Genomic DNA, 14,596 nt, shown 5'->3' with positions numbered 1-14,596 from the left:
TGTGTGTGTGTGTGTGTGTCTTTGTCTGGGTTGTGCTCATTCAACTGTGCGCCTTTGTACATACAAATGTCTGCAGCGAGTGTTGTGCGTGTGACTTTATCCAGTGGAAATAATGTAAATAGCACAAATCAGACGTTCAACCTTTTCCTTCTTTGTGGAACTGTTCTTTTAAAAGAAAAGAAAAGATTTTTCATGCTGCTGCAGAATTAATCAAGAAGAGTTCATTCTTTTTATGCTACAAGCTCATTTTTTCCTTCAGTCTGATCGCCTCTACAACAACTTGAGAAGGATTGAAAAACAGCGTGATACCAACGATTTTCTTTTAAAGTTATTTGGCATCTCCTTAAAAAAAAAAAAGGAATCCGTGCTCGAGATGTAGCATATCCTTTGAAATGGATCACAAACAAGATTTTCATATTCTCGCCAAAGAAAGGAAAACATTTTTAACAGCTCTATCCCAATTTCTGTATTTTTAAAGATATCCTCTTGGCCAGAACTGTACATCTCGCTGAGTTCTGACTGAATACATCCAAAAATGTTGTGCTAGTCAAACGGGAGATCAAAGTGCTGCGTGAAGCCGCCTGAGAAAAGCTGTGGTTTTATTTTTAACCCCAGTTGGCACACCGTGATAAGTTGATCAAAGAACTTATTTGCCAAAACATGGTATATTCTTCCGTGCTAGCCTGCAGAAATCACAGCATTAAGGTGCGTGAGCTGTGTGAAAGTTAATCTCAGCCATTCAGCGAACACAGAGCAGCCTTACAGAGATATTTCTGTTCGGCTTTGACACCACAATCCTCCTCTTCATCTCCTTTGGAGATTTCATGGATTGTGTAAACAGTTTGCTAGATTTAAACATATGTGCATAGCCGGAGAGACGTTTTTTTCTGTTATAGAAACGAGTGAAAACTGGTCATCGAGACGGGGTGCACCACAGCTGCAAAAAACAGGAGCTTTTTTAAGCTTTGAGTTTAAAAAAATTTAATGTTTTTGAAATTTACTTGGGCAAAACAACACATCTAAAGTGTCACCTGAGTTTATAACTAATTATAAAACAGATTTTTTAATCTTTTTTTTTTATTTAACAGATCACTTAAATGCCAGTATAAAATCTGTAGAAAAAAAAAGCTGAATTAAATTTGTTTTTATCTGAATAAGTAACTATTTTAAAATTCAGATTAGACGATGCTTGTTAAATCCTGAAATAAATGCAAAAAAATAAAATAAAATAGTGAACAACACCCAAACCAAGGATAGAGCTGTCAACGTGGTCCAAAAATAATGTTTGGTTATGCATTAAAAAAAAAAAAAGCTGTGAAAAACATGGGGGGGAAAAGATGTTTTTCTCAAAATGTTTGTCTTGAGCATCAGGGAATTATATATTTAACACGTTAGGCAGCCTGAAAGTAGAAAGAAAGAAGTTCTAACTGTGATGAAGAACCAAGCAAATGTGATTTACCACAGTTTACCTTCAGCGGCTCTGATATCTGTTCCCTAATTACATTAGGCTAAACCATTCACCGCTCTCTCTTCACACCGGCAGCAGGGTGTGTGAAACCTGCAGCCACGCCAGGCAGCTGTTTCACCTTTGCCACACAGTATGCAGCATTGCAGGTGGGTAGCACGCTGTTAACCCCCTCACCGAGGGTTACTGGGTCTAACAAGTCCTCCAGTGGAAATCCAGCTCTGTTCTGTGCAACTCAGGAAACAATACACAATTGAGTTTTCAATAACTGAATGTAGAATATTAGTCCTAAACCGGAATATGTTGAATGCCTGTGTGATACTGTCAGTTTAAGCAGCAGAGTCAGTCACACAGCTGATAAATGACTCCATCCCATCGCACATCTCGAGGGCTGCCAGGTGTCTTCGCGTTTGGCTGATGAGTAGACCTCTGCTCGGGGTGAAAGTGGGGGAAGCTATGTCTGGAATTCTGTCAGGTCACTGGACTTCCCTGTGTGATTAACAATGAACAAATTACACCTTTAGACGTGTAATTTGTTCCCCCTTAACACGGCCGACGGAGCTAACAAAAGGGCGGCGAAGGTGTCAGTAAAACAGCGCCTGTACACGCCCACACGCAGTCCTCAGAAGTCTAATCAGCCAGAGTAAGTGGAATAAGCTGTGCAGGTGTACCGTGGATGGGAAAGCCTTTAAGAAAACCGTTATCAGGGCGAACATGAATGGAGTAGTTGGTAAAAGCATTTATATGTAATAGCACACTCCCCTGAGTTGAATTTTAGTGAAGTGAAAGTGAGCACAAGAGGTTATTTCAGCTACATAAGTTATATTTTTCAGTTTAAATTTTGTCCGGTGGTCATCATGTTTCTGTAAACTGCGTAGCGAAAAAAGTTCTTTCCTCAACTATTTTATTGTATGCAGATAAAATATACGTTAATACACAAAATATTGTGTAACTGATGTTCGAAAACAAATGAAAACAGCCATTGGTGTGCTGTGTTTTTGATAATCAGACATAATTTGAACGTTGTTGTTTTTTCCTACTGGTAAAATTCCAGCTCTGAACGAATCCTTCACTTTTCCAGACTCTGATTTGTTTCTCAGCGACACTTTACATGCAGGTTATATTTGGATTACATCCAGGTGAGACCGATTCATCGTAGCTACGTGTGTTTTTTTTTTGTTCCGTGATAGATTAACTGGCCCGCGTGTGGCGCTACACCGTTTAATCTGATATGCAGTATCTCAGATTCCAGTAATTGGATTTTGACAAAAGACGGCTATATTATACATTCCATCTCACTGTGGCACTTTTCAAATCACAAAAAGAGAAGGTGGCAGACTTGTTTAATATTTGGAGGCGCGCATAAGTAAGCCGTCACGAAAGCGCGTATTGTGAATAAACATGCTTTCCTCTCCACCTGGAGCCGTTCCCACCTCTCTTCATTTATCTTGCCTTTTGCTTCTTTGGGTGCCCAGATCTCTTCAGCCCCTCAAGCTTTAGAGGAGAGAAACTCCTCAGCATTTGGCTAATGGCTCCACAGTTCCCACACTGATTAGGAGCAGTCCAGAAGCGGCGGTATTAAGTCAATGATTAAGTAGTTAAGGAGCCCCAGAAACAACCAGAAAGTGCTGGAGACAGCGATTTGATATTGTTTTACTCTTTAAGTGTGTTTCACAGACTACGTTGAAACAGTTTTGCCAAACGATGCGTTCACTTACTGCTAGAGTGTTTTTAATACAGTTCGTCCTTGTTTGCATAGCTTCATTTAACCACAAAGCCTAAGTAGTGATTTAATAATTCAGTAAAGTCCCTGCATGCAAGAAAAGACCAGAGAATGACACACACGCATACACGCGTTTCACATCGACGCTGGCACCCTGAAAACCTGCACTTCTGAGCTTCATTCCATTTTACTTGAATTAAAGATTTACAGGCTCTTTTATGCAAAGCGTTCGGCAGCGCTGGCGACTATGAATCTAATTGAAAATGTGAGGAAAAAGAGTCGTTTCAACAATAACATCTCAGTCAGCGGGGAAACGGACCAGCGTTGTCCTCGATTCAGTTTGAGATGTTTTTAATGTGACAGCTGGAGATGTTTCCCAGCACACTGATGGTGAGATGCAGCGGGGTGTGTATTCTCCATTTAGTGTGTGTATTTGAGTGAGGTGGGCGTACCCTTGCTGAGGAACGCTGTACTGAGTCCTGCTCAGTAGACTGACTACACGAACCACACACTCCTGATTATGTCTTGGTGCTAAGAGGGTGTTATACAACTACAGAGAGAATTCATGTCTTCAGTGTACTTGTGTGTCTGCTCTGTTTGCGTGTGTGTCCTTTAAACAGCATAGGTGCTCCTTCCCTCGTGGCTGAGATAGTCTGAGACGTCTTCAGCCTGCCTTTGTTTGAGCGCCGTGTTGTCGAGCAGACCTCTTGCTTAAGGCTGAGATGTTAGCAGTCTGTGGTCTTTGCATTATTGATGCAGACTGTGACTGGGTTCCTCGGGCCATAGGCTACAACTTAAAAAAATCACAAGGTGGAGTGAACTCCAGATGAACTCGCAGGGAAGTTAGCAGGAGAGCTCAGAGACAGTGAGGAAGCTGAAGGTGGCTCTCTGGCTTCGGTCTAAAACGGAGGTGTCTTAAGAGGGGGGGGAGCAGAGAGACGACCTGATTCCGGTGACACGACAAGTTTACCGGTACATTTTAATGAGCCCGGGTCCCAGGGCGAGACTCAGATGATTAAATTTGGCTTATGGGCCGGAAAAGTTTAAGACAGCATGCCTTAGATAGGAGCTGCACTGTGGATACAAGGGCCACATAAAAAGCTTTCAGAACGCTGTGAAAGGAAATTAAACAGGCTACCTTGCTTCCTACTACCAACCTAGTAGGCTCATTTCCTGCTCTATTTTTTAAATTCTTGGATTTCGCTCGAGTAGCTCATAATCATCATAAGATCTGTTGTCTTAGTCTTTTTTCCCCTCACCTTTTTTTAGCTATTTGTCTTTGATTGGCTACTCCTTGTAAACAAAACATTTGAATCATGCCTTAAATGACTTTATAAATAATTCAGGAGACAGACACCCTCTTTCTACACCTTGATAAAGCTTATAGTTGGAGCTGAATCAGGTGACCCTACTTTGCAGTAGGCCTAGGCTGCTGGGAGCTTCCCATAATGCACCTCAATGATTTGCACACCTCTCTGCATTTAATCGTTGTTATTATTCTTGTTATTATTAATCTCTGATTCTCTTCCTCAGCATGTCTTTTGTCCAGTCTCCCTCCCCTCGCCCTCCCTGAGCCTGGTTCCTCTTAAAAGTTACGTTTTTCCTTCCCACTTTCGCCAAGTGCTTGCTCATAGGGGGTTGTATCACTGTTGGCATTTTCTCTGTATAACAACACATTGTTGTGATATCATGCTGTGGCGGGGCGTGGTCTGCGGTGCTGTGCAGGGAAGATGTATGCACCTGCACGGCACCGCAATCATGCCCCGTCGACTTAAAATCTGTACTGGGAACTGTCTGGGGTGTTGTTGTTGGTATGTTGAGCTTGCAGCGGGAGAGCTGTAGCTGTGTATGTGTGTTCAGCAACCGGGTGTATCAATAAAATATGCTGCAAAGCATGTTCACGTCGGGTCTGCCGTGGTCATTTACACACGCATATCTATAAAAGTGAAAAATGTAACTGAATTGAATAGCTTTGTGTGGAGACATGTGACAGTATTTCCCCGTTTGCATCATGAGGGCTGTTTGTTAAACCAGTGAGAGCCATCTCTGGTATTATACAGATAACACTTTACTTGTCATCGTGGTGAGTCGATTGAACTTAATTTATAATTAAGTGTCACTATTCAAGGAACACATTTCACACTGATTGCACTCTATGTAAGGATGATGTGAATCCATTATACACCTGAACTGATCCTATTTACATGCTTTTATGCTTATTCCGCAGCTAACGTAGTAGCCATGGTAGAGATACGTTTCAGTGCCATTTGTCAGCAAGAATAAGACAGAACTACCAAGCTGTATTTAATGAGACAGGGGAGCATGGTCAGAGGATGAATGGAGGAAATTTTCACTTTCTTTAAAACTGGGAAACGTTGACATTAGCTGTAGCCTCGGTTCAGGGCCGTGTTGTGTGTGCCGTGATGGAAAGGTCTGATCATATTATTTACTACGGAAAAGGTGGCTAATCTGTACAGTTTGATTGCACCCAACTGAGGTATTCACATTTCTATTATTTCACATAACTGGTGACTGTCCCACCCATATTTACTTTTGTTCTTTTGTTTTTTCATAAGAGACATATGTCGGATTCGACAGTACCTCCTGCAGAGCTGCAGAACCTCGACACCAAACCTCTGCGAGACATCCTCGTGCACATGTGGCTCATGCTGAGCTGCAGGAAACAAACCAATGGCCGACCCACGTTCTCAGATACTGTTTTCCTCACCTGTACCTGGTATTTTTACTCCTTGCTGTGAGCTCGACTACAGCAGCATGGGGAGGGGGGGGAGGCACAGCTGGAAGTGTGTGTGAAATATGTGTTTTCAGGTGAATAGTATAAAAATAATACACAAAGACAAAATAGCATCTCTGTAGCTGCTGCCATGCTACATGTCCAGCTTCATCTGATGCCATTAAACCTGATTATCTGTCATTGTTATATTTAAGCTGATGTATTTTAATGCACTGGACCTCACTATATTTCTTCCAGTGAACTTTGTTTAAAACTTACTACAAATATGTCACAAAATGTTAAAGAAGAGTTAAACAAATGTGATTTTGTTGGGTGATTGTCAGTCATTGCCATAGCAATCAGCTCCGTCTCACGTTGCGTAGCAGGTTCACTGCACACTGCACACATGAGGACGCCCTCATGTGAGCTGACGTGGCTTGTGTGTTCACCGTGACTTAGCTTAGCACAGAACATTACATCATTTATGTATTCAGCCATTATTTATTTATACATGCAAGCTCTTGAGCAGTGTTTAATATAGCCTCTTAGTCCTCAGTTAGAACTCTCAGATATCTTACTTTATGTAATTGGTACACACAGTTTGGGCATCAGAACTCCGGAATCACGCAAACGAGAACTCTGGTAAGGCGTGGCTTTTAGTAATTTGAAGAGAAATGTTGTTTAATTGACTCTAGCTGGCATCAAGAAGCTCTTACCCCAAGAAACCCGCAGACCTTCTCAAACTATTACTGCTGATGCCACAGAAATGCAAATGAGCAGATGACGTCACTGTGCCCTTGGACATTTTTACATTTTAAAGCTGCTAGTTGGCATTCTGAATTGAATCCTACACTTTAATGAGGGATGGAGTTAAGAGGGGGAGCTGGTAAAATGACATGGGAAAACTTACATATGTGAAAAATGGCATCCTCCTACAGGTGTTTCTGCTGGGTTTTTTTAATATATATGCTGGGAGGTTGAAATATTGTGACGTCCAGCTAGATTTAGAACAAACTAACTTGCCTTTTCCCTGAAAAGGGAACGGTTCTGAGGATAATATGAAACTGAGGCAGGTTGCCAGGTCCCTACTGCTTTGTACCTTGTTGAGATATTTCCTTGCTGGTTTCTGTTATTTTCTCAGGTCCTGTTTAAAGTTTAGTGGTGGTTAGACTTATCTGGGTTCGTTTCCTGTTCCCTGTTTTCTACGTATCGAGTCTGCATTTCTGTGTCCTGAGTTCAGTTACTTCCTGTCTTATTTTGGTAACTCGGTTAATTTTACGCATTTCATGTCGCATTAAAAATTTGCTTCAGCTGTTTCTCCCAGGCATCTCCCCTCTGCTCCCGTCTCCTCTTGTGTATTTAAACCCTCAGTTTGCTTGTGTTCTTTGTTGTTACCTCCATCATACCGCGTGCTCCGTCGGGCTGCGGTTTCCCTGTGACTGATTTTTTGCATTCCTGGCGCCAGCTCTGTCTCGTATTTTGCTTAAAGGACTTCAGCATTAAAGCTGCTTTTTGAGTTTAAAGTCTCCTGAGTCCTGCATTTGGGTCCTAATCCTGCCTGCCGCACACCGCTTCCTGGCACCCACATCAAATTTTGTGTTGTTTACTGAAATTAATTAGTTTAACCATTAAATGATCTCTGCAAGGTGTAGAAACAACTCTGAACGATTGTTTTAAAATGAACATGTTAACTTCACAGCACAATATAAAGAGGGAACCTTCAGGAAAGAAATGCATGGGATGCACTTTTTCCAACATGCTAGAGCAGCCAGAACCATTGCAAGAGACTGCAACACATGCTTCAAGAAATAAAGATGAAGAGACAGGGCCTGTTTGTCTTGTGCCTTGCATGTTGTTAATTTCTTATTAGAAGCTGAGTGGTTGCATAATAAAAGAAATGTCCTTGAGTCTGCTCCCGCAAGGTGCTGCTGCCTTTTCCACTCGAAAACGTTTGAATTGTGTGTGTCTGTGTCGCACACGGTCTTGTGTCGCTTCAATCTCACAATAGAGCACGTAAGAAAATAAAAAACTAAATAAATAAGGAGGAGTGTGTATATATTCTGCTACTTAGCAGATATTATTGATGTCCAGACTAGGCTAAATAAGAAGTTACTATTCCAGATGAAATCTTTAGCAGATCTTTGAAGGGGCAGAAATGCAGAATTCACTGAATGTTCTGCAGGAGAGCCAGAGTCTGCAGACAGCGACTGATGGCACAAATAGAAAAAATGTGCCTTTTTAAATAATAGTGCAGCAGGTAACATTACAGGGAAATGTTAGCATCGCTGTTGGGCAGAGGAGCCTACTATTATAGTAGTATTATCCACCCTTGTAGCATACAAGGAGTTTATTTCACACTCCCAGCATGAAGACTTCTTTGGACACTGGCATATGCTGACTGATTTAGTCAGCTGTAACAAGGGTTGGATATCAGCTAAACAGATTTAACCTTATTAAGTCACAACATAAGTTAGTAAAAACTAAAACAGCCAGTTTGAGTTCGGTCAGTCTAGGTTGTTTTATTTGTGCAAAATAACTTACCGAACAACAAAACAAACAAAAACAAAAAAAAAACAGACGAGATAAACGAGCGTCTCTGCAGTTCTGAGCACATTAATGCTGTGATTTTAAAAATCAGTTCAACTGTCAGAAATGTGCTCCTGTGTTCTCTCACTTGACGATTGTGATGTCTCAGTGTATCACCTCAACACACGCAGACACACACGGTAATTTCAAATTTAAGAGAATTGGGTGTTGTATGTGTTGTTTGTGTATGTCTCTGCACACCAGACACTTTTGTGTTGCAAGTTTCGGTTTTATGGTGCGACATCGAACTATAACTTGGCAGATTTATTTTATTATGAGTCTTAGAATTACTGAGAAATTGAATTTTAAAAAATGCCTCGACTAATCCATAGTGACTTGTGCCATCATCGATCCCTGACTCTGAAAATCGATTTCAGATGGAAATTATAGCCAAGTTGGAAAGTTTTGAAACATAAAAAATTCGAGTGTCAAATGGAACTTTTCAAATTAAAGGCTCGAGAGATGAAACTCTGATATTTTGGTGTTTAGCTTTGATCGTTTGAGTCACCTGCCACACTATGAGACATAGTAAGTAAGTACATATTAAGTTGTTTGGTATCAGAGTTTTAGCAGCCTTGTTAACTGAGGAACATATTTTACCTTTTCAGTAACTTTTATTCTACAATTTGTTAGGTGATGATGAAAAAAGAAAAAGTGATCACAGATAAAGAGGAGCTCTGTTTCATCAGTTAGCCTGCCAGCTACAACAGTCAATGGTCTGTTTAAGTTTGCAGCTTCAATAGACTGTACTGGAAGGGTGCATTTAACACATAATGTTAAGAAAGTGAGGCATGTGTATGGCACAGTGCACCTCGAGTTCTCTGAACAAGCTTTCAAGCTTTGCCTCATTTCATAAATAAACTTCTGCTGATGTGATAGCTTCCCTTGCCGATGCTAACACGACAGTGGGTAGTCCACTAGTAATAATTAACTATGGCAACCATGAAGCACTTGACTTATTCATCACTCACAAAAACTAAGATCTACATAAGTCGATGAGGAAATTGTGAAAGTCATTTTTGTGGCCTGCATGTTGACCTATGATTTTTAAATCTATATCTACTATGTAATCTGATGTGGAGCATTAAAACCTCTAGTTTGTCTTTAACCATCTCTGTATATTCATCTAACACAAGTGGATAAAATAAACACATCTCAGTATCCAGAAGTTCAGCTGTCACAACACTTGGATAGACACCGATTGTCTCCAAAGAGCTCATCACAATGAAGTTTGTCGATAACAGGGATTGTGGTCCTAATATTACCTAAAATTTAAGTAACTACCATATAGCCAACTATTAAATAAAGCACAGTGCATGTGCTGTACAATACAATATTGCTATTAGTCTCCAAAGAGATTTCGTTGTCAGTTAATATCACCTTAAACATGAAATATCTACATATACTAATGCCATTTTCCTATCTCAAGGTTGAGCCCGGGGATATTCAGTGCCTTATTGTGGACCGTACCAGTAAATAATTGAGAAAATTGAAATAATATGTCACGAATTAAATTGAAAGTGCTTTTTTTTTTCAAAGCACTTTGACTGTGATATTAAATTAAGACTCCTAAAAAATCCATTTCTCACAGACTTTTCTAAAGGTAAAAATATCCTACCTGTTACTAGGCAGCTGCACTAGATTAAGTGTGTGTGTGTGTGTGTGTGTGTGTGTGTGTGTGTGTGTGTGTGTGTGTGTGTGTGTGTGTGTGTGTTTGTCTCCTAATGCTGTGTATTGAGTCAGTCAGTGTGGGTTGGTGTAGGCTGATGTAGGCTCGGGTAGGATTGTTCTGTGCATGTTAATGTGTGATAAGGTGGGTTGCTGTGGGCCGATGGAGGCTGCTGGAGGTCAGTTCAGGTTACTGATCAGTGTGTGTGTGTGTGTGTGTTGGAGTGGAGGAGGAATAGCCTTAGAGCCACTGCCAAGACCTTCAAGGAAGTTTCCCTGGCTCTGAATCCACAGCTTTAATTGCTGGAAGTTTGTGAATACCAAGGGACAGCACTAACTCACTCCCTTTCTTCCATTCTCTCACTCTTTTTCTCCTCCTCTCTTTCTTTTCATGCCCCCTTCTTTTTTCTTACCCTATCAAAGAGTCTGGGTGTGTTTACATCCTTAACTTGGCGGTGGCAGGTGGGTGGTGCGGTTAGCATCGCTCTGAAGTCATTATGACAGCGAACTGGAAGAGATTCACATTTCCAGGGAGGCTTTTGTGTTGTTGGCAGAATTATTCTTTTGCCTCATCAACCAGCAGTTCATTCACTCAAGTCCTCAGAGTGGTATACTTCATGTGTGTGAAAAAGCGACGGGGTCAAATGATTTAGTGCACTGAATGCATAGACCTGTTTTTTGTGCTCGCTGAGGCTAAAGTTGCTGAGCAGCTGCTGAATGCAGAGTGAACCACGGTAGAACAACCTGCCATCGTTATAATGCCATGGCTCACTTTAATATTTCTACCCTGATAAAATGACAGTGTGTGATTCTGTGGCATCTAAGTACCAGAGACTTCCCACGCACCTCTGCAGCTTCTCTCAGGTCAACGTGTTGGTGTCCTTCAGCTCATTGTTGGTACCATGTCATTTTTGTTATTAGCTGCTAAAGAGTTTGGTTCTGTGTGAATGAACCAAAAGGCCAACCATTACTGGTCTTAAAGTGTCCTCTATGACCTACAAGGCACGCAGAGGGCACCTCGTGGGGCTGAGGGTTTGCCCTTCATGGCCTTTAGGTCTGTTTATTGTCCCTCAGCTCTCGTGGTGCTTTGCATGTCTCTGGCTCACCGCACTAGCACGCTAATATCCACTGCAGCTTAATCTTAATCGTTAGTTTCGGCGACTTGGGGTGCCTGAGCTCAAATGGTTTCTCATCACTGCTTTGCGCTTTTGATCTTTATCCTCTGGTGACTCGGGAGACTTTAAAGGTCACTTTGATCTTCACAATTTGACCTTAAAAGTTAAAGTTTTTGCTTGTTTTTTCATCCTTATTTGCATGTTTCGTTGGTGGGGTTCATTGTGGTGTACTGTATTTTGCTAATTTGAGTCATTACTAACCGGCTCACCATTTCAAGCGTCACGCCTACCCACATGCTGGACAGGTCTTCTGTGGGGCCAGTTAAAATATAAAATAATGCAGCATGTTATGTATGGTATTATTTAATTATTATTCTTATAAAAACACAAGTGTGCCATTGACTACATGCATATATTCCCATCAGCCAGTCCCCCAACCATTAACATCACAAATGAACTCTAACCGAGCTTTGTATTTAACACACATGTAAATTTTCTCACCATCAGAAAACAAGTGCATTTCTCAAAATATGGAGCTGTTCCTATTAAGGAACACATTCTAATACATTTAAAGCGCGCTCTATGAAGGTCAAAGATTAACTGACTACTTAAAAGTAGGTTTCAAAATATTAGGCTAACTGAGATATAAGCAACATAGAACTTGAACTAAAACGTCCTAGTATAGAGTTAGATCTGTAAGTATATGGACACTGTTACAATGCCCACTGTGCCAGTGGAGAGTGGGCTTTAAGTCAAGAAGTGATTAAAGTGCAGACTTTCAGCTTTGAATCAAAGGGTCTGTGTAAAATTTGCATTATCTGTTTAGCAGTTAAAGCCATTTTTGGATTCATCAGTGCATCAGCCTGTTAGCACTGATTTGCCGTCTGGTTCATTTGTAATGTGGCATACTGCGGCCTTTTGTCACAGTTCCCCTTGTCGTCAAGAGTGGCTTCTTGACAGCCACACGAACCCTTCTGATGAGGCTTTGTCTAATAGCATCATGTCATACTGTCTGATCATGCTCGAATGATTTAGAAGTCACTGTTAAGCGGCTTAGCAAACAAGCCATTCCTCTGAAAATGATGAGAAATGATGAGAGATTTGAATTTGAATGCTAATCAATAAAATCAAATCAAATCAAATCAAATCAGAAATGAGTGAAAAAGCAGCCAATGTTCAAAGAAAATAAACCTTGAAAACTATTGAGTTATTAGGACAGCCTGACTTCTTAGAAGCTGAATAGAAAGAAATAAGTGGTTTGAGACTTGCGCACAGTATTACAGCAATAGCTATTCAGTTAAATACCTGCAGATTATTATGATAATAATAACAGTAATAGTAAACAGTACTTAAACCTATAAAAACTCTGCTCTCAGCCTTGAGCAGTGACTCAGTGTATTGTAGCTGAAAATAATGGCACATTCTTACTACAGTATGGTGGTAGATCTATTCTTTAGCAAGAATCGCATCACCTCTGCATTGTGTGTGTCACTGGTTTGTGCAGAGCACCGCAGTCTTGTCTTGCCAACTGTTCGCAAGCGGGCACCTGGCCAACTGTGACCGTATTTTCTGGGGCGTCAAGTCGAACAGTACACGCGTACACACACACACACACACACACACACACACACACACACACACACACGGACAAACTTTCATTCAGACACATGAGGTGATGGAAATGCCATAAATCTGTCAGTGAGGCTGAAATGAGCTTAGTGCCAGTAGGGGGGAGTGTGCTCTTCAGGGATGCGTGCACGATAAAATCCCATGGACTATAAAAGCCGATCTGTCGCACGCACGTGTGCATGTGTGTGTGCACGCACGCATAGTTTTTCTGCACATGCAACGTGTTCTGGAAATATTCCCCCACCCAAGAACAACACATAGACACACACAGACACACACACTCCATCTGACTGTCTCTCTCTGTCTTTGTTTTACAGCTACTTTTTTCCCCCGTCTTGTCTTCCTCAGTCTGTTTCTCTCTGTCTGTGTAGCTCGGCCATCCAAGTATTATTATGTAAATCATGTTATAGCAAATTGTAACAGCTGATGGGAAATGGCAAACTTCCTTGGAGGTTTATATGTTTGAGTCATAGAAGGTTTCACTGATGAAGGAGTTAGATTCACTTCTAAAAAGTTTGTCCAGAAATGTCCACCTTACACAGGGGACCTGCCGAGGTGGCACGTCCATTAGGTGGTGCATATTGTTACGGATATTTAGTTGTTTTATTCCAGCAGATGGAAGCTAATTCTTATTAACCTCTCCACAGTGTCAGGATTAGGTTGTGTTTGTCCCTCCATCTGTCTCACATCTCTCTTCGTGCTCTTGACTAAATTTAAGGGAACAATCTAAAGCTGCTGCATCGTGCCAGGTACTGCTGCATTTGTGACTGCATTTTTTGCACCCAGCTACATCAAAAGCAGACGCAAAAAATACATTAAGTACAACACAGTTAATAACCTCACTATGGGATTATAGGATGTTACTGAGTGGAGTGTCATTGTAGGTCACAAACACAGATGTGGAACCGAGCATTTAATCCTTACCTTTCAATATCTGGAGCACAAAATGGCATTTGCTCTCTCTCACACACTCTCTCTCTGTTACGGGAAGTTGTAATTGAGCAAGGTGAAAGTAAGCAGATGACATCAGCACAAAGCAGCGCAGTTCGACAGGTGGACGCTAACCTGCAGGAAAAGAAGGCTGCTGGTGCTACTGATGTTAGATCCATCCAACTAACAGGACTTTGCATGTGTGCAGATTATACAAGCAAAATGTCCCACATTTTAGTGACACTGAAACCCAACTCAAATTGATTTATTAAGCACATTTAAAAAGATGCTGTACAGCAGACCGAGTGGACACAAATAAATAAAGCAGAAGACCAGAATAAAGTCAAACAGACACAGAGAACGCACAGTCTCGTCTGAGTTTAAATCTGGCACCGGGGACAGTCAGAGGCATCCAGCGATTTGTCTAAGGTGTACCCCACCTTTTGCCCTATGGCTCCACCCCCCTCCCTAACCCTGAATTAAACAAGCGGAGGATGGGTGGATGTTATTGCGTAGTTTGTCCTGCAGAGCAGTTCTGACTCCAGTGTTTAGCGTCCGGTCAGCACTTTCTTCTACATGATGTTGCAGAATTTGGTGGTTAAGTTGCTAATATTTTTCCTTTATCAGTGTTTTTGTATTTCACTGCATATTAATGGAAGAGGGATCCCTCCTCTAATGCTCTTCCGGGCCCATGTTTTTCCCTGTTTCTTCACCTTCCTAAGGAAAATGTTTGATTACTCTGGGTT

General features: G+C 41.3%; 1 long non-coding RNA gene across 1 annotated transcript; it reads left to right on the top strand.

Annotated features, from left to right (window-relative positions):
• Nucleotides 1–6: 6 nt before the first annotated feature.
• Nucleotides 7–9,478, top strand: LOC121813479. The gene is made up of 2 exons (XR_006053727.1): nt 7–2,108; nt 5,765–9,478. It is a non-coding gene; the product is annotated as an uncharacterized LOC121813479 (long non-coding RNA).
• Nucleotides 9,479–14,596: the final 5,118 nt, after the last annotated feature.

Source organism: Haplochromis burtoni, unplaced genomic scaffold, assembly GCF_018398535.1.
Source record: "Haplochromis burtoni strain Fernald_Lab_line unplaced genomic scaffold, NCSU_Asbu1 Contig_1763, whole genome shotgun sequence".
Lineage (NCBI taxonomy): Eukaryota > Metazoa > Chordata > Actinopteri > Cichliformes > Cichlidae > Haplochromis > Haplochromis burtoni.
The sequence above is the reverse complement of the archived record's forward strand: the minus strand, read 5'-3'. Positions and strand labels throughout refer to the sequence as shown.